General features: G+C 35.5%; 1 pseudogene; it reads left to right on the plus strand.

Moving 5' to 3' along the window:
- The first annotated feature begins 19,774 nt into the window (after positions 1-19,774).
- Positions 19,775-21,664, plus strand: LOC109171886 (annotated as a pseudogene).
- The last annotated feature ends 6,175 nt before the right edge of the window (positions 21,665-27,839 follow it).

The raw sequence follows: 27,839 nt of genomic DNA on the forward strand, positions 1-27,839 counted from the left end.
TCTGGTTAGCTTAACAAACTCAATAAAGAAAATGAACTAGAATTGAAATGGAAAATTTCTGTAAAATGAGGCAACAGTGTCAATATTTCCAACAATCATCCTGTCACATTAAGGCTTCTAGAAATAATAATATTACTCTGTAACTCTGTAGTATTTATACAAGTAAAGCAAAATAAATCAAGGCAAGGGGGGCAGCACTTCAAAGAATAAGTCATGTCTCACAAAGGAATATAATTTGTGAGATGGTGCTGATCAATACAAAATAAGAAAGCTCAGTCAAGCAATAACATCAAAACTTGAAAATACAATGACCACCGAAGATCTGCAATCAACTGACAGTGTGACAAATCAAATGGCTGTATCATGCATGCATCGAGCAGAAAAATACCGAGCTACTTGGTCAGATATTTGAGTTTTAATGTTGCACTAAAGGAGCTCAAATGTGATAATAATAAGTCCAGCTACATAATAGAGTTAAATCGCCTAGAAAGTTATGGAAGTGCTTTAATATAAGAGTTTCCTACAGACTTGGCAAGACAATCTAGCCTGCCATATATAAATGGTCTACTTATAAAAGTGTCCTCCATTATTGTCTCATGAACTAAAAAGCAAAATATATAAAATAATCAATTAACATCTAGCTCATATAGAATAATCAGTTAACATTCAGCAATACATTCACACTATGCCCTATGGGGAAAAAAGTTATACCTTGAGGCTGCTGGTATCAAAATTCAAAAGCCGATGCCAGAGTAGCACTGCAGATCAGCAAATGTAGCACTTACAAAGTCTAGATAAACCTTAATATCATATTTAGGATCCAGAACTCCAGAATTTTGATATGTGAAAAATAATGCAGAAAAACAAAATGAGATCAGAACACTATCATGATCAAGCTTCTTCCTCAATCAAAAAACTGCCAGCAATTAGCTTCTTCCTCAATCAAAAAACAACCTTCTTGAATGAAATACAACAAAAATAAATAAAAGATGACAAGTATTTTAAAATGCACCTTCGTTAAGGACAAATAGAAGCTAAACTATCCCACAAAATATTGAAATCAACAACAAATGTGCAGAAATATCATAATACATTGACAACAAGAATCATCCTTTATATCTTAACAGGGAAATAAAAAATGGATTTTTGGAATCCGCAGATATATTTAGAGTATAAGAAATTGAAGGGTATTTAAACACCAAGAATAAGGCAAGAACAAGAAATAGCAGAGACAAACAGAACTCAAGCCGTCGTCCACATCCTCTTTGCCGCTGGTCAAGGTCGTCGCAGCTGCTCTCTCCGATGTTGTTCACCGATCCTCGATCTTGGCGAGCCGGATCTCCCGCTTCGCGACCGATGGCGAGCTACATTTCCCCCGCGTCCTCAACCTGGCGCATCTGATTGAAGAGAAAAAGAATGAAAAATAAAACAAGAGAAACAAAAATACCTGATGGCTGGAGGCGGCGATCGCGGCTTCCGAGTTGCGACGATTTGAAGAGGCGATGACTTGGTCTGGGCGTCAGGCCGCTTAGGAAAAGAATTAGGGATTTAGGAGAGGTGAAAAGAGAAGAGGGAGGAAGGTGTGGCTGTAAAATTTTATTTTATGTACAATAAGGCGCCAAGAGTAAAATTTTGGTGGGAATTTGATTTTATTGAATTAATTTTCATACATTAATGATTTTTATAAATAATATACTACTCTCATTCCATTTTATGTGTTTTGGTTCGGTTAACCAAGTTTGACTGGATTTATTTTTAATTTAATTTTTCATAATATTAAATTTAATATTAGTATACAAAATTTATATATTTAAAAACTACACTAAAAGTACTATTAAATATAAAAAATTAAATTTAAAAATAAGTAAAAAAAATATTAAAGAAAATAAACAAAGAATAAAGAATTAGTTTGACCCAATGAATAGTAAGTAGGACAGATGGAGTATGTTTTATTGTTAATAAATAAAAAGACACGTGTCAACACCACATGACTTTAACATGATAAACAAGTCAAATTGAACTATTTTACCGATTTAGAAAATTTCAATGGAATTTTTTTTTTTTTTTACTTAGGGGACCTAATTGCACTATCCATGTAACTTAGGGGGTCTTTGACACTTTTCCCTATATAAAATACACTTGTTATTGAAGATGTTGAAGACTATATGTCTATATATCATGTGCAGATTTTCGTTGATGCTGCGGTGTTCCCAGAAACTAACGAGGCTAGCTATGGAATTCTTATTAAGGATTCAAGTGGAGTGTATGTAGCAGCTCGCCATGGACCTATGAGTTGCTTACATGATGTTCACCTCGTGGAATCAATGGCGGTTAAGGAAGTCGGGTCGTGGGTTAAAGATATGAATTTTATGAAGGTTATCGTTTTCTCTGATTGCCAGACGGTATGTAATTTCCTTAAAAGCTCTTTGCTGGATTATTCTCATACGGGTTGTATCATCAACAAGTGTCGAGAGATTCAACGAGATTTTGATTCTATGTCTCTTCAATTTATTCCTAGATCAGTGAACACAGTGGTCCCCTTAGTTATTTCAATTCTATTCTGCATTGTATTGAACATTTGATCTAATGAATTTTGGTTCCTTTGGTTTAAAAAAAATAATATATTTATAAATGTGTACTTTTTATAAATTTTATCAAGAAAATTTTTATTATAATTATATACCAATACGATTGATTACAGTGTTTCTTTTTTCAAAATTTATAATTGTTATAATGATGAATGCTTGTATTATGGGATAAAAATAATACACAGTACAATACACGATGATATACAATTCATTATGTCAGTTCGATAGAAACAAAGTGATGTGCCGAAGGGCAATCGTGGCCACTGGCGTAGGAGACACCGTAGCAACGTTAGAGACGGTTCGCTCAGACGAAACAACGGCACAACCATTAGGAATGGATGCCATGAGAAAATCTAGACTACTGATACTATATGGATGTTTGTATTATGTGATAAAAATAATACGCACAATACAATACACGATGATATACGGTGCATTATGTAGAAATATGAAACTGAATAGAATCAACAAGAATAAAGGTTTTAAAGAGTTGAAGTTAGAAAATGATTTCATGTATCTATATGGAATGAGCAGCATGGTCTTATTTTTCATAACAATAATGGTGAGTTGGTTTCTACTAGAAAATTCTTTGCATTGTTGTCGGATGAAATAGAAAAAAAAAAGTATAATTGAAATAATTAATTATTAAAATAAATCATGTGACATTCATACCATTGAACAACAACAATAACAACAACAAAAAAAGGTTACAAGTTTAGTATACAAATTTAAACTTCTAAAAATATTTCCGATGACTAGGGTGGTCGCAAATAAACTCTTAATTTTAAAAATTAAATTTGGCAAAACGTTTCCGACCACCATGTAAAAAGTGGTCGGAATTACCGACCACATATGTAAAGTGGTCGGAAATTCCGACTACTACAACCTTCCGTCGAAAAAAATAAAAAAAAATCACTTTTTGCGACCAATTTTGGTGGTCGGAAATGTGGTCGGAAAATCGCGAAATTCCAGCAGTGGCTGCATGATTTCCAAATAAAATATATATGAATATACAGTTTGTTGGTCGCGATAGGGTGGTGAAAGTCTAGAGGGGGGGGGGTGAATAGACTTTCAAACTTTTTCACAATAAATAACTCTTTGGTAATTTCAACTCTAAGTAACAAGTAATAGAGAAGTAATTAAAATGAAATGCACAGCGGAATAAATGAGTGTAAAGAGTTATGCCCAAACAATAATTTGAATCACATGCACGTGTGGAATTAATGCTCAGATGAGGTGTAAGGATGACATGAATATCTTGAATATTTAAAGGAGATGGTTCACTCAATATTTAACAATAATATTCAAGACTATAGATAAGATTTCGTGTCACGTAGATCGTATGATAAATGTTACATGCAACACGTCAAACTTGCTTAGAATAATTCAAATGTTAAGCATGGAAAGTTTGAGTTACATGCATACGTGAAAATATGCTAAACCCGAAAGATTAAGATAGACTGTGAATAGTAAATGGGTTAGTCGGATAAGATAGATAGATAGAGCGAATTATGTAAGTGCAGTATGTAAATGAGAGAGGCTTTTTATAGTGGTTCGGAAGTGGCGTAATCTTCCTAGTCCACTTTACTCCATTCACTTCTAAGAGTAATTCACTATTTTCCACACACACTTACAATAGTGAATAAGCGCTACACAAGCACTTCTTCCGGATGTCTTGCACACAACTACACCCAACTCCGAGTGTCTCGCACACAGCTACACTCAACTCCGAGTATTTCGCACACAGTTATACTCAACGCCAACTAAGTGTTTTTGCACACAGCTACACTTAGCAACTACGAGTGTTTTGCACACAGCTACACTAACTAGAGTATTTTGCACACAGCTATACTCTTCTTAACAATTACAAATACAAAGGTAATTGTATCTCTCTCCAACTATTTTTGAGACTATTCAGACTAATTCTCTAAAGAATATTTGAGCACTTGCACTTGTTTTTCTCGTGTGTATTCACGTCTCCTTTATGTATTCACCTCTATCACTTTCTATGTTCGTATATTTCTTCAAGTCTTCATGGCCTTTTTATAGATAACCAAATATATCTGTTGGAGTGGGATATTTTGATATTTGAAGTTTGAATCTTGTAGCCTGATATTGTTGACAATGGTAAGTCTTCAATTTTGATTTGATTGTCAACTTGCCTGACAAGATAATATTTTATTTCAACTTGATTTTCAAGTTGTTTCTAAAATATTATTTTCTTTGTCTATTTTGAAGTTCCAACGTCTCTTTTGCAATAAGTTCTTCTGATAGAATTTATTTCTAGGATAAGATCTTTTATCCATGCCTTCATAAATTTTTCACCGTTCTGACCATATCTTTAGGGCCGGCAATTTGGATTCTTGTGACTTGAACATTGTGCTTTTCTGATTTGGTCACACTGTGTGACCTTTTCGCATCTTGCTTCTTTGACTTCTTTGACTTCATAAATTTTTCACCGTTCTGACCATATTGTGACTTGAACATTGTGCTTTTCTGATTTGGTCACACTGTGTGTGACTTGAACATTGTGCTTTTCTGATTTGGTCACACTGTGTGACCTTTTCGCATCTTGCTTCTTTGACTTGGCACATTTTCTGATTTGGTCACATTGTGACCTTTTCGCATCTTGCTTCTTTGACTTTGGCACATTGTGCTTGTTTGACTTGAGGGATTGTGCTTCTTCTTGAAATATTGTGCTCCTTCTTTGAAATCCGGCTTATAAAGCATAAATCCTTGAGGGGGATCGATCTCGGGTGTAATCGTTGTGTGTAAGGACTTCTACCATATCCCCATTAGGCTCATCTGGCCTTTTTTTTTGCAACGCCATTGTTTAGTACTTCAGTTCTGAATGAATACTTGTAGGACCAAAATTAATTCTCCCAATTAATTTTGTTCTTCATGTAGTAGACTTTCCTTTGTATACTGACTTGATATACTGAATTATGATGCTTGTACTAAAGACCTAAAATCTAAGGGGATCTAAGATACATTTGGCTCATAAAAGCTTTATTACAAAAATATTCCTATCAATTTTCCCCCTTTTTGATGACGCCAAAACCTATACTCAGTCATTTGGCTTGTCTTAAAAGAAATTATTTTTCCAGAGATTTTATTAATCTTGACATAGCCATGATGAGTTTAATATTTGATTTTGACTCTAGGAAAGGTATTTCTAGCAACATAATTCCTATTCGCATTTTTGGTTTTTAATGATAATGAATTTTTCAATTTTTCCAATTATGCAATTTTGATACAAGCTAGGCCAAGAAATTACCTTTCAAGACAGATTAAAATATCAATAGATAAAACACTATAAGCATCATAATCAGATCAACATATTGTAGCAAAGAGATTCATGATCATACTTAGATGTTTGTAGATCAACAAAAAACATTGTACCAACAGTTACATTTTTACTTGATCATTTTGTTCCTTTTTTCTTCTAACACATGATTGACATGCTTCTTGATTTCATCAAAATTATCACTAATTGCATAATCTTTGCATACCTGCCCAATCACATAGTAGTTGAAGGCTTCAATGATGTTGTTCTCGGGCAGTATGTTTTCTTCATACCAAACGATGCATTCTTCTATATTCTTGTCTCCTTGTAGCTCAGCATCGTTCACCTTGATGTAGTCTAGAAGCACCATGATCATTAGAGATATCACATAGCTTTTGATTCTTCTAAAATTCTCCTTTGAAACCCACATATTTTGGTCACTTGGACCACTTCTTTTCATCCCTTTTGGTAGATCATTGAGATTTACCAATTGTGGCATTTCGACTCTGCCATCTCTTGGTGTGGATTCCAAATATAGGGCTGCTTTGTTGTACCAGTTAATCTGTTCTTGGTTTCCACCTGCACACATAATGTCACGAAAAGATCTATTAGTGGTATTGGCACTGCTAGATCCACCTGGACTGCTTGCATCACCACCACCAAACCAGTATTCAAGACCTCCTCTTCGTGCAACATTGCTTCTTCCAATTCTGCCTCCTCCTCTACTGCTAGATGCACCAACATTGTTGGTAGCCAAGGCAGTCATGATTGTCTCTAACATTCATTCCAAATGACTGAATCTCTCTTCCCCCTTTTTGGCGTAATCAACCAACATATGCACCGATTCTCTAAGGGAAGAAACAGACTGTGAAATAATGTCATAAGAACTACGAAGGCATCCAACTTTGGTGTTGATGGAATCAAGATCTGTGTGAACATCCCTTATTCAATTTTCTTGTTGATGAACTTCTTTGAGAATACCTTGACTTTGATTCACTGAAATCACCTGATTGGCTTCTCTATCATTCTTGTGGGCTTGAGAAAGTTGAAGAAAAAATTCATTTAGAACTCCTTTGATATTGCCTTTCAAACCACCAATCTGTCTCTCCAAGGATTGATGTGTATCAATCAGATTTTGTTGATTCCTTTGGTTATCAACAAATGATTCTTCAAGCTTTCCTGTGTGAGTGTGGATAACATGGTCCACATGTGTATAGACTCCTTGGATCAGGCCTTCCATCTTGTCCATTAAACCAAGAATAACACTTTCCAGCTTCTTCAAGTTTTCATCCGAGGCAGTAGCTTCATGTTCTCGGTCTTGGACAATGGGTTGAGAGCCTGCTCTTCCTTGAGTTGAGTTGTCACCAGGCAGTTGACTTTGTTCTTGTTCCTGCCTTGCTCTTTCTGGGGTAAACTATTCAAGCACAAAGGTGTCATTTTGACCACTCTCAAAATGTTGAGAATGACCTTCTTCAGTGTGTTGACTTCCTTGCATGGCTTGAATTTCAATTTGTGCATGGCTCATCTCAGTCTGATTCAAAACACTTACATCATATAGATCAATATCAAGATAATTTGGATTCACAAAATCATTTCCTTGACCAGTAAACTGACCAAAGAATTCAGTTTGAGAACCACTTGCCATTTCCGGATCCGTGATGTGTCGAGACATCTCAATCACTCGATCAATTTCATCATCATTTAAAAAATCATTCCCGGTTGGCAGATTTCCTTGAACTTCATGAGCTTGAACTTGTGCAATCATTTTTGCTTTCAATTTGGCTAGAAAGGCAGCATTAATAACAGAAATCCTTGTGGCTTGAGAGATAACATTACAATCAATCCAATTTAAAGCAAATATTTCCTCATTCTCCATGCTAGGTCCACGTGATATCAACTCTTGATATGTACCAACTCTCCAATCTCTCCAATTTAGTATCCTTTGGTATTCACTTACCAAGATTGAGTCTAACCCATCAAATTGACATATAATCTCACTTTGAACTTCCTCCATGGCTTCTACCCGAGAGGTTGGGTTATTTTGAGCATTGTTTTGGTTGGAGTTTTGATTGAGACTTGTGGTGTGAGTTTGGCTTAAGTTTTGGTTATTGTGGCTAGATGTATGAGTGTTGCTTGGATTGGGATTGCGGCTAGAAGTATGAATATGACTAGGAGGATCATTGGCTTGAGGTTCGGGTGGAGGATTTTCATTGATGATATCTTCTACCAATCGTTTTCGGGCGGGTAGTGCTTGGGTGGTTCTTTTTCTCTTGTTAGATTCATTTATCACTTCAAAGTCTTTGTAAAGAACCCTATTATTTCCAAAAGGTTTCCTTGTTCTCATGATCAACCCTTTGTGTTTTAGGATTTCACCAATTAACAACCCAAATCCCAACACATGACTAAACCGCCCATTCGTGATTTTTGCTCCTTTGACAAAATGGCATATTCTGCTCAACACCAACTTACTCCAATTTGCCCTAACACCAGTCATAATAGCATGCAAAAAACCAATTCATTTTGGAGATATATCCTGCATACTATTTATTTTGCACAAAATACACTTGTATATCACATTGATCAACATTTCATATTCCGGCTTCAAATCACTTTTGTCTCCGGATAGATTAGGTTCAATGGATGATTTCTCATTCCTAATCTCTGTCCAGACCTCAGTTCGGTCATATACATGCATGTCTAAATTTAACAAGGGTTATTCCGGTGTAGATATGGGCAGTCCAAAGGTTGAAAACAACTCATTTTCTCCAATGGAGGTGGGAGTTTCATTAACAGTGGACTCAATGGTCCAGCTGTTCACCTTGGCATTGACATAGAAATCGGCTACATCCTCACAATAATATCCAGAGTATGAATAGGAACATAACCTCATTAAACCATTGTCTTGTATTGCATGGATGATCCTTTGGGCAAACTCCAAATTTTTGGCGGTTTTGAGAAATCCAGATGGGTCGAAGCTTCCTCCGGCTTTGATATTGGTAGCCAACTTGGTGAGATTCAACTGCATGGGTTGTTCTTCATGGACTTGTGAGCTTCATTGACCAATAGTTTCCATTGTGTAGTCGAGATTGATGAGGGTTGAGAGAAGTAAGAATTTTAGGATGGTTCGGCTATGGAATATGAAGAGTTTCGAAAGAGTTTGTAAGGGTTGTAAAGTGGAAAAGATGATGACCTTTGACCTTTTGACCGGTTTGAGTGGAGGGGGGTGTTTTTACGAAGAGGTCCTTCACTTATGGTTTAGGGCTTCTAAGTATTGAGGGGTATATTTGGAATTCCACTCGTTGACATACTAATTGTCAGTCTAGGTTTTATATTCTCCATTTGATTTGTCTAATTTGTGGCGCCAATTTTAGAAGTATAGAATCATTTTTGACCTGCCACATAAACAAATAGTACTAAGTCTATTCCAATAAATAAAATAATAGAAAATAATAATAATAATAGATGATAGTGGCCGAGAAAATGAATGGATAGACAACTAAATAAATGCGATGAAGTAAATGCTATCAACTACCATAACTAGATGCTCTTATTTAAGCTAATAGGCAATCATCACAGCTATCTTGTCACACATAAATAAGGTAGATATTGCATGTAAGAAAATCTTTTAAATATTTATATATACACGGTTAAAGAGAGAGGTATTTATGCAAAGAAAATAAAAACAAAACATAGTATTTAATGCAAATTATCCTAGAAGTGACATTTTGGTGCATGTTGGACGCATAGACAATAAAATGTGACCGAAAAAGAATGATACATAAAAAAAAAAAAAGAACTTATAGTTAAATGAGATTTAGTGACTTACATGCCCATCTCGTGTCTCAATTTTGCAAACCTTGATTCACACAGAGGCTTTGTGAGAATTTCAGCTATTTGATCTTCGGTCGGGATGTATTCTATTGTTAATTCTTTCTTTTCAACATGATCCCGGATAAAATGGTGTCTGACATCAATGTGTTTTGTTCTTGAATTTAACACGGGATTGTGTGTTATGGCTATAGCACTTGTATTGTCACACAATATGTTGACATTTTCACAATTCACGCCATAATCTTTTAGTTGTTGTTTTATCCAAAGAATTTGCGCACAACAACTCCCAGCAGCTATATATTCAGCTTCAACGGTGCTTGTAGCTATGGAGTTTTGCTTTCTGCTAAACCATGATACCAATCTTCCCCCTAAGAACTGGCATGTCCCTGAGGTACTTTTTCGATCGATTTTACATCCTACAAAATCTGCATCTGAGAAACCAGTTAGTGTAAAATTACCTTCTTTAGGATACCATAATCCCACATTGACTGTTCCTTAGGTATCGAATGATTTTCTTGGTAGCAAGAAGATGACTTTTTTTGGCTTTGATTGAAACCTAGCACATACTCCCACTGAGTAAGATATATCTGGTCGGCTTGCAGTGAGGTATAGTAATGATCCAATCATTCCTCGATATTTTGTTTTGTCAACGTCCTTGCCTTCATCATCTTTATCCAATCTTAAAGACGTGCTTATCGGGATCTTGATTGAGGATTTTCCATCTTGACCAAATTTCTTTATAAGATCTTTTGTATATTTGGCCTGATTGATAAATATTCCTTCATTGAGTTGTTTTACTTGTAATCCAAGAAAGTAATTCAACTCTCCCATCATGCTCATCTCAAACTTATTTTGCATGAGCTTAGAAAATTTCTCACATAAAGTTTTATTAGTACTTCCAAAGATAATATCATCAACATAAATTTGTACCAATAAAATATGATCATTTTCTTGAATTTTAAATAAGGTTTTATCAACAAGGCCTTTTGTGAAACCACAGTTAATTAAGAACGTTGATAGGGTGTCATACCAAGCTCTCGGTGCTTGTTTTAGCCCATATAACGTCTTCTTTAATCTGTAGACCTTATTAATATCACCTTTTACCTCGAAACCGGGTGGTTGCTCAACATAGACTTCTTCTTCAAGTAAGCCATTTAAAAATGCACTTTTCACATTCATTTGATAGACAGTGAAATTCTTGTATGCGGCATAAGCTAGAAATATTCTGATGGCTTCTAGTCTTGCAACAGGTGCAAAAGTTTCATCGAAGTCTATTCCTTCTTCTTGTGAATATCCTTTTACCACTAATCTTGCTTTATTTCGAACAAAAATTCCTTCTTCATTGGCTTTATTCCGGAAGACCCATTTTGTTCCAATTACATTGTAATTTTCGGGTCTTGGAACTAATTCCCATACGTCATTTCTTTTAAATTGATCAAGCTCTTCTTGCATTGCGTTAATCCAGTCTGGATCACTTAGGGCTTCTTCAATGCTTGTGGGCTCCACCTAAGAAAGAAAACAAGAAAATAAAGCATCTATATTTGAGGACCTTGTTTTTATTCCAATTACTAGCTTTGGAGGATGATTTTTGAGCCATCTCAAGTCAGGTTGTAGATTGCATGGATTTTCCACATTTCCTTGCTCAGTAGATAAGTTGGAGGTAGGCACATTTTGCTCATTAGATTGTTCTCCAACTTGTGCTTCTGCTTGAGAATTTTGATTTCCCACGTGTGGATCTTCATTTACTTCCACGTGTCCTTCACTATTGCATTCAATGTCCAATTGCTCCATACCCTGTACAACTTGATTCTTAAAAGATATGTCAATATCATTAAATGATTTTTCAACTTGACAACTTTCCTGATCATTTTTGTTGCTCTGGGTTTCCTTCTTATAGGCTTCATCAAATGAAACATGAATTGATTATTCTACCACCATTGATCTTTTGTTCAACACTCTGAATGCTTTACTGGTAGATGAATATCCCAAAAATATTCCTTCATCTGCACGCTCATTAAAAGTCTTTAGATATGTTTTACCATTATTAAGAATAAAACATTTGATGCCAAAAGTATGGAAATAGCTGAGTTTAGGTTTTCTCCCTTTCCATAGTTCGTACAGAGTCTTATTGTAAGACTTGTGTATCAAGCTTCGATTTTGCGTATAACATGCGGTGTTGATTGCTTCAGCCCAATATCTTTTAGGTAGCTCGGTTGACGTAATCATCACACGTGCGAATTCTTTTAGCATTCTATTTCTTCTTTCGGCTACACCATTTTGTTGTGGTGTACGTGCGGCAGATAATTGATGTAGAATTCCTTGAGAATTGCAGTAGGCTTTAATTACTTGATTCACAAACTTGGTTCCACGACCAGTTTGGATTTTTGCAATTTTCAAGTCTTTCTCATTTTGTAGTAACTTAAGTAGTTCTGGCAACTTTTGCTCCACTTCATTTTTCTTCTTGAGAAATATTGTCCATGTGTACCTGGAAAAATCATCAACAACAACTAGTGTATATTTCTTACCACTTAGACTTACAGGGTCTACTGGACCGAATAGATCCATGTGTAGTAGACTTAGCGATCTTGTTGTAGATTCTTGAGCTTTGGATTTGAATGATGACTTGATTTGCTTTCCTCTTTGGCAAGCATCACATATTTGATCTTTCTTGTAAACGATGTCGGGTAGACCTTCAAGGAGTTTGTTTCTTGCTAGCTTGTTGATAGTCTTGAAGTTTAGATGGTTCAACTTCCTATGTCATTCCCAACTTGTTACGCGTGAGTTGTTTGCTAATAGACATACTGATTCTTTAGTTGTGTTCCAATCCACCACATACATATTTTTCTTTCTTATTCCTTCGAGCACAACTTCTCCCGAGGAATTATCCTTCACTTGACATTTGTCTTTGAAGAATTCTACTAGATATCCTTTGTCACAAAATTGACTTGTACTCAACAAGTTGAGTTTTAGACCTTCAACAAAGGATACATCTTCGATTTTCAAACCATTGCGAAGTATCGTACCAATTCCTTTTGTTATGCCGTATCGTTCATTTCCACCGAATACGACTTTTGGTCCTTCGATATATTTAAGATTCACAAAACTAGATTTATTTCCAGTCATGTGTCTAGAACATCCACTATCGAAGTACCAAATTTCCTGCAAATAAATTACACATTTTTAGGTACCCAACTTGATTTGGGTCCTTGGGTGTTAGTCATTTTTGGTACCCAAATCCACCTTGTACTCACTGATCTAAGTCTAGGTGATTGGTAACCATTAAACACATTATAATCATATTTAATTTTTGAAAATATTTTTGGTGCCGGTTTTTGAAAATAGACTCGATTTTTTGGCACTTGGGAAGAAGATTGTTTGAGCCTATGATAGGCATTAAATCTGGACTTAGTCCATTGTTTAATATCATCAAACCAATCTTGTTTAGAGGGATAAAGTCTCCCTGCCCCAATTCTCGGATTCCTTCCCATTTTCCTATGAGGGCTTTGTGCACTTGACTCATTGGTGTGTTTCCATTTAGGAACAAACTTTTGCCTTTTTATATACTGTTTAGGCGAAATATTGTTTCTTTGAGGCTTCGGCCTAACAGCATTAATTTTGACATTAGTTTGATAACCAATTCCTTGTCTCACTGTGCTTTCTTGACCTTTTAAAAATTTTACTACTTGGACTTTATTATTTAAAGTAGTAGTAGAATTGGTCAATTTATCAGAGGCTTGAGAACACAACGGATCATAACCAAGTCCGGTTTTAGCACTTGAGGGTTTTTGCATATTTACCATTTTGTCCATTATTTTGGATGAATGCGTAAATGTTGCTATAACCTCTCTAAGGTTGTGTTCTCTCACTTCCCTTGATTTACACTCTTCTTGAAGACAAATAATTTTATCTTTCAAGTCTTTCACTTCAAGTAGAGCATTTTGCAATTTTTCATTTAATTGATCTTTTTCAAGAATCAAAAGATAATTACGCTCTTTGAGTTGAGAGTGAGTGTCCATTACGGTTTGACATTCTTCCATTAAGTGAAAGAAGGACTCTCTAGAAAATGAAGAATTTATAGAATCGTAAGAATTAGATGTTACCTCATTTTCCTCATTTTCATTTGCCATAAGACACATGCCCTCGTAGGGTGTGTTGTTGGAGATACTCATGCAAAACATTGCATTATCATCCTTTGAGGTGTCACTTTCATCACTTGAAGATTCCTCTGACTCACTTATTTCAAGTGGGTCACTAATAAGTGCTTTTCTTCTCTCTTTTGTGAACCTTTTATCTTTGGTCTTGGATTCTTCCTGTTGAGAGTTAGAAATATTTGTATATTGACTTTTACTTACCTTGGGGTGTGGACAGCTTGCTGCAAAGTGTCCAGGTTTTCTACAGTTGTAACACAAATTTGAATCTTCCTCAACCATTTCTTTCTTCGAATTCTTCGTTGCATTCCACGATTTTCCTTGTGGATTTTTCTTGTAGTTGCTTCTCTTCATGAATTTCCTAAATTTCTTGACAAAGAGAGCAAATTGATCATTAGGCAATAATTCAACATTTTGTACTGACCTTGAAGTTGATGATTGCTCAGCTACAAGTGCGTTGTTCTTCTCTTCATGATCTTCCTCTATTCTTGATTTCATCTCAAATACATAAGCTTTTAGATCACTAAACAGCTTATCGGTTGATAGGGTTTTTAGATCCCTATGATCTCTCATGGCCGTGACCTTCATGTCCCATATAGATGGTAGACCACGTAGAATTTTGAGTGAAATTTCCTTTTGATTAATATCTTTTCCAAGATCATTAATCTCTCCTAAGATTTTAGCAAATCTTGTTTCTATGTCGGTAATATTCTCGCCGTTTAGCATTTTGAAATCCTCGAATTTCTTTAATGCTATGGTGAGCTTATTATACTTTTCTTGTTCGTCTCCTTCACCAATTTGAATGAGCGTTTCCCAAACTTCTTTCGCGGATTGGCATTTTCGAACTTTTGGGAATGTCGTGTCATCGATAGATTTAAACAAAATATCCTTGACAATATTATCCAAGTTATTTCTTGTTCTATCTTTACGAGACCATTCCGCTTTCGGTTTTGGAATGTATTGTTGAGTGTCACTTGTTTGTACGGATGAAGTGTTGACTTGTAAAATTTCAATAGGACCACTCGTAACCACTTCCCACATTTCATCATGTAATGCGGATAGATGTACCTGCATGCGAATTTTCCAATCATCAAATTTTTCTAAGGAAAACAGTATATTTTGGGCAAGAGCCATATCTCTTTTCATCATCGTGATTTTTCGAGATCTGTCTAGCAGTCAAAGTTGACTCAAATAGACAACCGCTCTGATACCAATTGTTGGTCCCGATAGGGTGGTGAAAGTCTAGAGGGGGAGGGGGGGGGGGTGAATAGACTTTCAAACTTTTTCACAATAAATAACTCTTTGGTAATTTCAACTCTAAGTAACAAGTAAATAGAGAAGTAATTAAATTGAAATGCACAACGGAATAAATGAGTGTAAAGAGTTATGCCCAAACAATAATTTGAATCACATGCACGTGTGGAATTAATGCTCAGATGAGGTGTAAGGATGACATGAATATCTTGAATATTTAAAGGAGATGGTTCACTCAATATTTAACAATAATATTCAAGACTATAGATAAGATTTCTTGTCACATCGATCGTATGATAAATGTTACATGCAACACGTCAAACTTGCTTAGAATAATTCAAATGTTAAGCATGGAAAGTTTGAGTTACATGCATACGTGAAAATATGCTAAACCCGAAAGATTAAGATAGACTGTGAATAGTAAATGGGTTAGTCGGATAAGATAGATAGATAGAGCAAATTATGTAAGTGCAGTATGTAAATGAGAGAGGCTTTTTATAGTGGTTCGGAAGTGGCGTAATCTTCCTAGTCCACTTTACTCCATTCACTTCTAAGAGTAATTCACTATTTTCCACACACACTTACAATAGTGAATAAGCGCTACACAAGCACTTCTTCCGGATGTCTTGCACACAACTACACCCAACTCCGAGTGTCTCGCACACAGCTACACTCAACTCCGAGTATTTCGCACACAGTTATACTCAACGCCAACTAAGTGTTTTTGCACACAGCTACACTTAGCAACTACGAGTGTTTTGCACACAGCTACACTAACTAGAGTATTTTGCACACAGCTATACTCTTCTTAACAATTACAAATACAAAGGTAATTGTATCTCTCTCCAACTATTTTTGAGACTATTCAGACTAATTCTCTAAAGAATATTTGAGCACTTGCACTTGTTTTTCTCGTGTGTATTCACGTCTCCTTTATGTATTCACCTCTATCACTTTCTATGTTCGTATATTTCTTCAAGTCTTCATGGCCTTTTTATAGATAACCAAATATATCTGTTGGAGTGGGATATTTTGATATTTGAAGTTTGAATCTTGTAGCCTGATATTGTTGACAATGGTAAGTCTTCAATTTTGATTTGATTGTCAACTTGCCTGACAAGATAATATTTTATTTCAACTTGATTTTCAAGTTGTTTCTAAAATATTATTTTCCTTGTCTATTTTGAAGTTCCAACGTCTCTTTTGCAATAAGTTCTTCTGATAGAATTTATTTCTAGGATAAGATCTTTTATCCATGCCTTCATAAATTTTTCACCGTTCTGACCATATCTTTAGGGCCGGCAATTTGGATTCTTGTGACATGTGAGATGTATCAATATAAATTCTTTTCGAATTTATACAATTTCTCATCTTCTTGCTTCTTTGTCACATTGTGCTTGTTTTTCTCATATTCTTGATTCTTTGTCACATTGACTTGGCACTTCTTGCTTTTTGACTTGAACATTGTGCTTTTCTGATTTGGTCACGCTGTGTGACCTTTTCGCATCTTGCTTCTTTGACTTGGCACTTTTTCTGATTTGGTCACATTGTGCTTTTTTTCTCATATTCTTGATTCTTTGTCACATTGACTTGGCACTTCTTGCTTTTTGACTTGAACATTGTGCTTTTCTGATTTGGTCACACTGTGTGACCTTTTCGCATCTTGCTTCTTTGACTTGGCACTTTTTCTGATTTGGTCACATTGTGCTTTTCTGATTTGGTCACACTGTGTGACCTTTTCGCATCTTGCTTCTTTGACTTGGCACTTTTTCTGATTTGGTCACATTGTGACCTTTTCGCATATTGCTTCTTTGACTTTGGCACATTGTGCAAGTCACTTTTTCTGATTTGGTCACATTGTGCAAGTCACTTTTTCTGATTTGGTCACATTGTGACCTTTTCGCATCTTGCTTCTTTGACTTTGGCACATTGTGCTTGTTTGACTTGAGGGATTGTGCTTCTTCTTGAAACATTGTGCTCCTTCTTTGAAATCCGGCTTATGCTTCTTTGACTTGGCACTTTTTCTGATTTGGTCACATTGTGACCTTTTCGCATATTGCTTCTTTGCTTCTTTGACTTTGGCACATTGTGCTTGTTTGACTTGAGGGATTGTGCTTCTTCTTGAAACATTGTGCTCCTTCTTTGAAATCCGGCTTATGCTTCTTTGACTTGGCACTTTTTCTGATTTGGTCACATTGTGACCTTTTCGCATATTGCTTCTTTGACTTTGGCACATTGTGCAAGTCACTTTTTCTGATTTGGTCACATTGTGACCTTTTCGCATCTTGCTTCTTTGACTTTGGCACATTGTGCTTGTTTGACTTGAGGGATTGTGCTTCTTCTTGAAACATTGTGCTCCTTCTTTGAAATCCGGCTTATAAAGCATAAATCCTTGAGGGGGATCGATCTCGGGTGTAATCGTTGTGTGTAAGGACTTCTACCATTTCCCCATTAAGCTCATCTAGCCTTTTTTTGCAACGCCATTGTTTAGTACTTTAGTTCTGAATGAATACTTGTAGGACCAAAATTAATTCTCCCAATTAATTTTGTTCTTCATGTAGTAGACTTTCCTTTGTATACTGACTTGATATACTGAATTATGATGCTTGTACTAAAGACCTAAAATCTAAGGGGATCTAAGATACATTTGGCTCATAAAAGCTTTATTACAAAAATATTCCTATCAATTTTCCCCCTTTTTGATATTTGAAGTTTGAATCTTGTAGCCTGATATTGTTGACAATGGTAGGTCTTCAATTTTGATTTGATTGTCAACTTGCCTGACAAGATAATATTTTATTTCAACTTGATTTTCAAGTTGTTTCTAAAATATTATTTTCCTTGTCTATTTTGAAGTTCCAACGTCTCTTTTTGCAATAAGTTCTTCTGATAGAATTTATTTCTAGGATAATATCTTTTATCCATGCCTTCATAAATTTTTCACCGTTCTGACCATATCTTTAGGCAATTTGGATTCTTGTGACATGTGAGATGTATCAATATAAATTCTTTTCGAATTTATACAATTTCTCATCTTCTTGCTTCTTTGCCACATTGTGCTTGTTTGACTTGGCACTTCTTGCTTCTTTGACTTGAACATTGTGCTTTTCTGTTTTGGTCACATTGTGCTCTTTTCGCATCTTGCTTCTTTGACTTTGGCACATTGTGCTTGTTTGACTTGAGGGATTGTGCTTCTTCTTGAAACATTGTGCTCCTTTTTAGGGATTGTGCTTCTTTTCAGAGATTGTGCTTCTTCTTGAAACATTGTGCTCCTTCTTTGAAATCCGGCTTATAAAAAATAATAAAAAATAAGTCCTTAGGAGGGATCAATCTCAGGTGTGATCATTGTGTGTAAGGACTTCTACCATTTCACCGTTAGGCTCATCCGGTTTTTCTTTGCAATGCCATTGTTTAGTACTTCAGTTCCGAATGAATACTTGTAGGACCAAAATTAATTCTCCCAATTAATTTTGTTTTTCATGTAGTAGACTTTCCTTTGTATACTGACTTGATATACTGAATTATGATGCTTGTACTAAAGACCTAAAATCTAAGGGGATCTAAGATACATTTGGCTCATCAAAACTTTATTACAAAAATATTCCTATCACAGTTTAACTGTGATGAGCTCGATTAAACTTTTAATTGAAACTGAACACATTCAAATTCTTCAGTTATCACCGTATTACCTCTATATAGACAAGGAGAGGCTTAAAATGAAGGGCATTATCAGTGAAAAAAATTTGAGGGTCATAGTAGACAGGAGATTCAGCGCCGAGCCAGGCAAAGATAGAGGAGTTGGATTAGGCACCACCCCAGTACTTGGAGTTGACTATTGGAACACGAACGGGAAAGATAAGAATTAATCAGAGTTGACCCAAGCAAGGTTTGGCAAATGCACTAGTACAAAAAACATCAATAAAATCGACTAATTCGCGTCCAAAATTAAAACTTTGAACGCCAAAAGTGTAACGCGGTGGCATTTTTATAATTAAAATGCCACTGTATAAATAATTTTATTTTTTTTAATTTTAAAACAGTTTTGGCGTCCAAAGCTATGTACTTTGGACGCTGATATTAAAAGCCTTCTATTATTCGCGTCCAAAGCTGGGCACTTTGGACTCAAATAATAGAATCCCTTTATCCCCCACAACCCTAGCATCAGATCAGATCGACGCACCACCTTCCACAGCAGATCAGATCGTAGCTCTCCATCCTCCACCGCACGCCGTCCATCGCCGTCGTCCGGCCAGTCCAGTCCATCGCCATCGTCCGGCCAGTCCAGTCCATCGCCAAACACTGCCGCCCAAGCTTCTTCATCGTCCATAGCTCCGATCGCACGCACTGTCGTTGCTTCAGATCGCTTCCCCTCCGCTGCTGCCCAAGCTCGCTTCATCTTCCATAGCTCCGATCGCACGCACTGTCGCTGCTTCAGATCGCTTCCCCTTCGCTGCCGCCCAAGCTCGCCGCCGCTGCCGCTCCAAGCTACGCACGCCGACCGCGCCTCCGGTCTCCAAGCTTCGGACGCCGACCGCATCGCAGGTACGTACGTCGTTTTTAATTGTTTTTTTGTTTGTTATTTTTTTCAAAAATAGTAATTAATTTAATTATTTTTTGTTATTTGTTATGGTTGTTTATTTATTTTAAAATTTGTTGTGTATATTCCTTTTCGATCCCTCCGTATGTTCTTCTATATTGCTTTTATTGGAATCGGTTCTCTTGGGGGATTTATAGCCACATCACAGCTGTTTGGAGCACTGGCAAATTCATCAAGAGCTGCTGAAGTTCCAGAGATCGCACAAGGTCTTGCTATAGACATTGGAGCAGTCTCCATATTTTCCTTTCTTTATTACAGGGAGAATAGAGCTAAAAATGCTCAAATAGCTAAGCTCTCAAGAGAAGAGAACCTCTCAAATCTAAAGCTTCGTGTGGTTGAGAAGAGAATTCTTCCTGTTAGTGATTTTAGAGGAATTGCTTGTTTGGACATTCTTGCTGGTCCTTCATCTTTCATTTCTGAGTGTTTTAAACTCAGTGAACCATTTACTAATGCCCTTGTAGAAAGAGGAGTGCTTGTTGTTCCATTTGTCACTGATGGGAATTCACCTAGTTTTGAGTTTGAGGAAAATGAAGAGATGAGGGAAAAGAATGCCCGGAGAAAAAGGCTATGGCAGCTTTCTCCGGTTTATGTAACTGACTAGATCAAGTAAGTTACTATTAGAAAATAAGTAAGATAGTCTGCTTTCGTAATATAACATCCTTTTCAAGCATGCTTGTGATGATTTTCAATATAGTGCTGAAAAATCTATGATGGAGGAAAAAAGATTCTTATGCCTTTTCTGTTGATTGCAGATGGATAGATGAATAAAAGAATATGGCTAATGTCTCCCCTGAGTCTCCTGTGTGAGTAATTTTCCCTTCTATGGTGATCTTCCTCTTCAATACACTGAATTTAACTTTGAGATAAAAACTTTTAAACTGTGTTGTTGTCAGTTGCCTCGGAGAAAATTCAGTATTAATGAAAATGAATAGTTTAATTTTCAATTTTAAATCTATTATTGTGTACTTTTGGTTACTTTACTTAGAAGTATAACTATGTGTTGCAGTGAAAATTGGTAGGCCTGGCTATAGGGTGACAAAACAGTTTGATCCAGAGACAAAACAAAGATCTCTCCTTTTTCAGGTTTGGCTACTCTCTCTCTCTCTCTAATCTTTACCACATTCTTGATGTGTATAACATTCCAGAGTAAAACATGCTTATTGTAATTAGATTCTTGGTTCTAGTTGGCTTTACTCCACAAGAACAAGTGTTGTACCAGCCAATATTTTTACTCTGTAAAGAAATAAATGTTACTGTACTGTTAGCTACCAAAGCTGAGAAGAGGGGTTACTTTCCATATTGATTATAAGAAGTGGCTATACAATTGTTTGGCATAAAACGAGTCAGGAATTCACATTAGGCATACTGGTGCTAGGATGTGATAGTGAAAACCCCATTCAGATAAATTATCTTAAACAGAGTGTCTTTGCTCCATGAGAACAGGAGTTAGATCAGCAAATATATATGCTTTTTCTTTGTTTTTCCTTATTGGGTTATGTTGCTCCAGAAGATGCTGACATGTGTAGTGGCTTTGGTGGTTGGTGCAGATTGAATATCCTGAGATTGAAGACAATACAAAGTCGAGACATAGATTTATGTCCTCCTTTGAGCAGGTTTGTAATATCTTTATAGAAGTTGTATTTTGAAGGGCTAAAGTGTTTTCCATGGAATATCAATATCTTTTGTTTTCTGCAGAACCATATGAGATCATTTCTTTTAAGGTAACTCCCACATGACAGGCAGGATTCTTTAATTTAACCTGTGATTAGGTGTGTGTTTTGTTTAATGGATTGGCTCTCAACTCCTATGCATTTATTCTAGGTACCAAGCACAGAGATTGACAAGTCAACTCCAAATCCGGCCGCCGGCTCTGTTCATCGCCACAGGTGCGTATGTATTAGTTTTAATTTTTTTTAATTTTTTTTTTCGAAAATCAGTAATTATTATTATTATTATTATTATTATTATTATTATTATTATTTTGTTATTTGTTAGAGGCATGAAAGTTGGATGGCATTTATCTGAGATGAATATTCTAAGGAAAATGGCATTTTTTTTTTTGTTATTTGTTATAGCCTTAGCATCATATAGTATATATAGATGCAGTTCAAATTATGCTAAGATTCATCATGATATACAGAATGAAAAATTTAGAAAAAAATGCCATTTAATACACAATTCTAAAAATGCCATTGATGAATACACAATTGTAATATACTATCATGATGAAGTATACTATCAATTGTAATCAATTTATCATTCTGTAATATACACAATTGTAAAATTTAGAAAAAAATGGCATTGTTGTAAATTGATTAATGTTGAAGTATATTATTTGTTGATAGTTATGTTGGAATGTACAGGAAAATATTGATAGTTTTATTAAATAAATAATTTTTTTTTAAAAAAAGAATGACTATACGCGTCCAAAGTTCATGAACTTTGGACGCGTATAGTGCTTATTTTTTTAATAAAAAAATACTATAGCGTCCAAAGTTCATCAACTTTGGACGCGAATTATCATTTTTCGCGTCCGAAGTACTTCAACTTTGGACGCGAATTATCATTTTTCGCGTCCAAAGTTACTTTGGACGCTAATTGTATATACAATCAGCGTCCCCGCCATCTGCGTCCCAGCTACTTTGGACGCGAATTAGCCTTAACTTTGGACGCGAATGACTGTTTTTGTACTAGTGATGCATGGTTAGTGTCGTCTTTGCCTCAATCGTTATGGTTGATTATGGTCTAATACGATGCCCTTTTTAAAATTAAAAGAAACGGTTACCGTTGTCATTAGCTAATGGCGTATCACGCTACAGAAAATGTATATTGTCAAATGAACTTGTAGTGTAATTAAAATGATACTTTAACATTGCTATAATTGAATCTATAGTGCCTATAAAATGAAACTGAATAGTAGTACTTATACAAATATGTATATTGTCAAATGACATGCATGGGTAGCTTAATTGGTCACAAGGGTGAAATTTTGAAAGAATGACCAGGGATCGAATCTCACCTGCGGCAGTGAGGGGGTTTTTGGGTTCTTCCTTTATTGGAAGAATGTATAATCTTGTTAAAGATAGTGGTTACCTCACCACGTTAAAGCCTGGTACTTTACCGTCTAAACCATATCAAATCCCGCTGGGAGCAACTTCTCAAAGTGAGGGGGGTTCGTCTAAACCATATCAAATCCCGCTGGGAGCAACTTCTCAAAGTGAGGGGGGTTCGTCTAAACCATATCAAATCCCGCTGGGAGCAACTTCTCATAGTGAGGGGGGTTCCTTTAAACCATATCAAATCCCGCTGGGAGCAACTTCTCAAAGTGAGGGGGGTTCCGCCTTTATTGAAAGAATGTATAAATGTTGTTATAATGTTGTTAAAGATAGTGGTTACCTTTATGATAATGTGCGTCTTTATTACTCACCTCAACATCACCACGTTAAAGCCTTTAATTGAATCGTATCACTGGGACTTTACCGTCTAAACTATATCAAATCGTATCATTTTTTCGCGTTGTGGTATTTAATTGAATTGAAGTTTTTTTTTTTTTTTTTTTTTTTTTTTTTTTTTTTTTGCTTTAATTTGATGACTTAATAATTGTTTCACAAATAATTTAAGAATTTATTTGACCACTTATCCTTTATAACTAGTTTTACACGCACACTGCGGGAATAAGTTAATACCCAATATTTATAATTAAATAAGTATTTGAAAGTATGTCAATGCAAAATTATATATGAGAAGTTCATACATAAGTAATTTAATGTCGAATTTGTTTACAGTATATGAATACACGACAATATAGGAGATTCATTATAATTGTCAATAAACTTTTTTTAAATAGTAACCAAGTATTTTTATTGCAAAGAGTTCTAATATATTTAATGAATGCACATACAAGGTCAATGAATGAATCAACGGTACCAGTCCTTTAGGATAAAGAAATTCTTACAAAGTTATTGTTAGGAACAAGTGTAATTAGATTTTGATGATACCAAACTTGCTAGGATTGTAGACCCCTATTTTCATTTTGTTTTAGAACTTTCGTTGCAAACGAAAGCCATTGTAACTCAACGTATGATTCGCACTATGTAGTACACGAATCTCAATTGAGGCTAGCATGATAGGTCTACTTGAAGACATGACAAAGAGAAGAACGAGAGATCAATACAGACGAAAGATGAATGCGTCTAGCTCTCGTTTAGATATCAAACGAAAAGAAAGATCATTTGATAACGAAATATATGGACAATCTTTCGTTAGAGACAACAAGTCTAAGTCAGACTTGAAAAGACAACCTTATCAAGAGAAGCAAGAAGAAAGTTGTCTTTGTCTCTCAGCTGGGCAATCATCCTAGACAAAAGGTGTCCTAAGAATGACATTCACAAAAACCAAGCAGCATTAAATGATTGGTACCTTCTTGTTAGCAAAAAAGGACAAAAAGCCATGTTATTTTTTATCATCAACGGCTACACAGTACAGCCGAATTAATTGCTCTATGCCCACTGGTTAATGCACGTTGGGTAATAAGTTTGAAATTTTCATCTCCCTCTAACGGATGAATTTCTTCCCACCTATAAATACCTCTCTTCGCCATTGAAGAAGGTGCTGGTTGTTCAACAGATTTTATCCATAGAAAAACTCTTTAAAACAAGTTCATTCATAAGCTTTTCATAATCAGCTTATTATGTTTGTGAAGTTTTCAAAGAGGCTCATCATAAATCTACCTTCACAAACTTGAAGAAGTCTTGCATCTTTTCGAAGATTCATCCAGTCAACAAGACAAGACTTCAGCCCGTTGGAAAAACACAACATTATCTTTCCAACACTCAACTTTGAGGAAGAAGTTGATAGAGGCGGAGTAAACTTGAAGAGTTGAAAAACCTACCAAGTAGCTACCCGGCTTAGTGATCAAGGAAGCTGGCTTGAAGTAGTTTGTACTAGGAGTGATAATTAATGCAAACCCTTTCACAAGTTGTGAAAGAAGAGTAGAGTAGGCTTTGTTAACAACCGAACCACTATAAAAATCTCTCGCTCTATCTCTCTTTACTTTCAGTTGATTATCTTTCATGCATTGCATATCATACTGACTCAATTATATTCTCTCGTAACAAAACTGTGCAAGGTTCAAACTAAAACAAACTAGTTATTCCGTTGTGCATCACTCCGAAAGGAGTTGCTTTGAAAAATCGAGTAGAGTCTATTCATACCCCCCCCCCCCCCCTCTAGACTCTCATTTCGACCCTACCGGGACCAACAGTTATTGGACGGTGGGTAAATATGATGTAACCCAAAGGTCAAAACGCTAAAGAAAGTGTTTGGTTATTCAACAGTTTGGAGCAACACTTTGTTCCAAACCACTAAAAATAAAAACAATGCAATTTACAACATTTTCACTTTGCGTTTTGGTGAATGATTTTCTCAAAACACCACTTTATTTAAAAAAAAAAACAAAAAACAAAAAACAAAACTACTGTAGAGGCGTTTCAATTCCTTGAATAACAAGAGTCAGTTTAGCTGGCACACTGCTTGCCCATCCGTAATTTTTAAATTGGAGACTTGAGGCTCCTTTGCTCCAATGCCACTTTTCCCACCGATGTGGCGAAAGTGGCAAAACATCGTAGCAAGGTTGATTCCCTATTCTGGTGACGACACCAGCATGTATCTGGTCAAGAATATGAGCACCTTTGGGTGCGCCATCTATGACGCATTTGGTCCCCGATCGTTAAAACTGACGGAAATTTTTAAAAATATTTAAAATTTTAGGGGTAAAGTAAGAAATTCACAGTTTATTCACTTTCTTATATTGAAACCACTTTTGCAACATTATTTTCAACTTCCTAGCATTCTATTTCAAGATTCTTCAATTCCAAAAGCAATTCAATAATCTTCGTATGACTTGTTAGTAATCTGAGTCGGAACTTGGGTATAACTCAGGGACCAAATATGCTATTTTCCCTATATATAATTCAAAACATATACACTCTTTTAATTGAGTTTGTCATACAACTAAATGCAATATTTAACCAGAATGATATTAAAAACTTACTCGCAGAGCTTGAACTTGCGACGGAGAATGGAGAAGCCATATGGCTCGGAAGCAATTTTGTCAATAGTGGACCATGATTTATTTATAGTTTGATAACAACTCTCACAAACTTCCTGCAACCAATATTCAAAAAATGATATGATCTTGTATCCCAATACGAAATTGGGAAAGAGAATATAAAGATAGAATGTAAAGAGACATTATCCCTATTATTTATAACATTGCATTAAAGTACGTCTACCCAATTCTAATATTCTACTAATTCTAATAATATAATAATTTTTTTTCAAAATACTACTGACTTTATTACAATGCAGTATCTGTTCATAACTACTTTCTCAACCAACAGAAACACAAAGAGCCAATATCGGAATAACTTGGTGCCATTGGACCACAAGGTCCTTAGCTAATAATATAATAATTTATATTCTAATGTTTCTCTGATTCTAATAATATAATAACTCCTAGTATAATGTACGTTCATCTAATTCTAATTATACAATGCTTCCTATTCCTATGAAAGTACTCCGTATCAAAAACTCATTATCATCTCCCCTATACTTATATTTTGGAGTTGTCATTTGCCCCTAAAAAATGGCACCCCTTGCTTACCATTGATTTCAAATCTAATGGATGAAATTTTTTGATCTAATTTTTGATTTATTTTTTCATTTTAATTGCCCTCAATTTTTAAAGAAATAACAACTTTACCATTACTTTTTTGTCTTCTTCCTCTTTGCCTTGATATGATCTTTGTCTTCTTTTTTCTCCATCATTCCAACACTCCATTCTTTTTTCTTTTTTTTTTAAAAACATTTTTTTGAAAAAAAAAAATCACTACATTATTCTAGCTAACATCTCCATTCTCTCCCTCAAAACCAAATCTAATGTCCTCCCGCATGTTCCTAATTCAATTATTGTATATCATGTTGGTATCTAAATAACTTATTTATGTATTCTTATTTATTTTGTCATATAACAATTATTAAAAATTATATATATTATTATTTAAAAATTAGAACATACTCGATTTAAAAATAAAAAATAAAAAATTAGAACATAATAATTGATTGTTGGACATGACGTTTCGCGCAAAGCGCGTGCCCTCGACTAGTTATATGATATAATAGAAAGTTTGGCTGCATGCTTACCCTAAAATCTTTAGTTACTATGGAATAGTATCCATTTTGTGGTGTGATATAGTCAAAGTAGAGAAGAGGTGCTGAGGAAGCCAAGGCACCCAGTGAAACATGTGGATACTTCAACCGAAACCACGAAGCTAGCAAGCACTTCAAAATATTAGACAAAATTCATATATGCTTTAATTCTTCTAAAAAAAAAATTAAACTCACGAAAATAAAGAAGGAAAAATATATTATCATACTTCCTCCGTATGATCCTCCGACAACAATGATGGGACAATCCTGAGCCAATATTCCTTATTTATGTATAACAATACCTCTGCATAATCAGCCAAAGCTTGAGCCGAGTTGAAATAGCCACGAGTGGTCTCATCTTTCATAGCCACGAGTGGTCTCTCCTTCCCCTTTACTCTCGCTTTTCTTGCAGCTGCAACTCCTTCGAATTCTTCTCCAAGCCTTTTGCGAGTTGTCCCATCTTCCAACTCAGTAGTCAGTTCTGCTTTCCACCCTCCTTTCTTCCAGGTGTGTTTGTAGGAATCAGTGAGCTAAGCTAAAGTTTGAATGATGAGAGCTCATGAGGAGAAGGAAACGAAGAGAGGAAAAGAGAAGTTGTATTCGTGTCTCATTGAAAGAAGCAGAATGCATATTACATATAGACCAGGGAACAGAAGCAGTTATAACTGCCAAGGAAAGGAAAATACCAAAATACCCTTCTACACTAATTTTAATCCTTCATCACCCCCCGTAAGCTGGGGCATGGATGTCTCGAAGGCCCAGCTTAAGTTGGAACAAGTTGAAAGCAGGAGTAGGCAAAGTCTTGGTGAATCCATCAGCCACCTGTTTATGAGAAGGAATAGGCAACAATTTTATCAATCCTTCATTAACTTTTTGCTTGACAATGTGACAATCTATCTCTATGTGCTTTGTTCTTTCATGAAAAA

Source organism: Ipomoea nil, unplaced genomic scaffold (genome assembly GCF_001879475.1).
Source record: "Ipomoea nil cultivar Tokyo-kokei standard unplaced genomic scaffold, Asagao_1.1 scaffold0143, whole genome shotgun sequence".
Lineage (NCBI taxonomy): Eukaryota > Viridiplantae > Streptophyta > Magnoliopsida > Solanales > Convolvulaceae > Ipomoea > Ipomoea nil.